Source organism: Limulus polyphemus, unplaced genomic scaffold (assembly GCF_000517525.1).
Source record: "Limulus polyphemus unplaced genomic scaffold, Limulus_polyphemus-2.1.2 Scaffold96, whole genome shotgun sequence".
Taxonomy (NCBI): domain Eukaryota; kingdom Metazoa; phylum Arthropoda; class Merostomata; order Xiphosura; family Limulidae; genus Limulus; species Limulus polyphemus.
In genome coordinates, this window is record NW_013665706.1 from 154,521 (window position 1) to 155,579 (window position 1,059).

A 1,059-nucleotide genomic window follows, 5' to 3' on the forward strand; every position below is an offset into this window, starting at 1 on the left:
TTTGTTTGTTTGTTTGTTTGTTTTTGAATTTCGCGCAAAGCTACACGAGGGCTATCTGCGCTAGCCGTCCCTAATTTAGCAGTGTAAGACTAGAGGGAAGGCAGCTAGTCATCACCACCCACCGCCAACTCTTGGGCTACTCTTTTACCAACGAATAGTGGGATTGACCGTCACATTATAACGCCCCCACGGCTGAAAGGGCGAGCATGTTTGGTGGGATGGGGATTCGAACCCGCGACCCTCAGATGGCGAGTGGAGCGCCTTAACCACCTGGTCATGCCGGGCTCCAAATTTGTCTATCTCTGTGAGATATCTTCAAAAATATAATACTCACCTTTAATCTTACGGATTATAATAACTACGTTTAGCCGATTGGCTTAGATACTGATCGTCATACCAGTGTCAATCATAAAAAATATTTAAATAATGTAAAAACTAATTTACATAATCTCAATCAGACACTACTGTATTACCCTTCGCATTTGCTGCACAGCCTTAGTTACTGTCGTAAAAGGGGAACGATCATTTAGAAGCCTGAGACTGATTACAAATAACCTGCGTTCCACAATTGACCAACACAAATTGGCAGATCTGTAAATATTGACAACTGACAATCGCAGGATACAGAAAATATTTCTATAGGGTATTATCACTACTGGACATTAACCCTATAGGACAACACTTACATGCAGAAAATGCATAACACGACACTGTTCTCATGGTCAACAATATGTTATTAACAATGACTAGTAATATACAATAAAGAAGTTTATGAATTTTTCAAGTAAAACCAAGTGTATATATATTTATGTATATATACACACACACACATATATATAGGTCTATAACAATGAAATCATTGATATTTAACGAAAGCCACATTTTAAGTGCTTGGGATAATGTTTTACAATCTTAGATCGCACTTTGAACTTTGCTACTACTGTTAATCACTTTGCCGGACATAAGATCAGGAAAGTGAACTTTTAACACAGTTATTTAATTAAATTTAATGTATGTATTGCTGTCCTTACTTGAGAAACGTTATTCAAACATAACTGG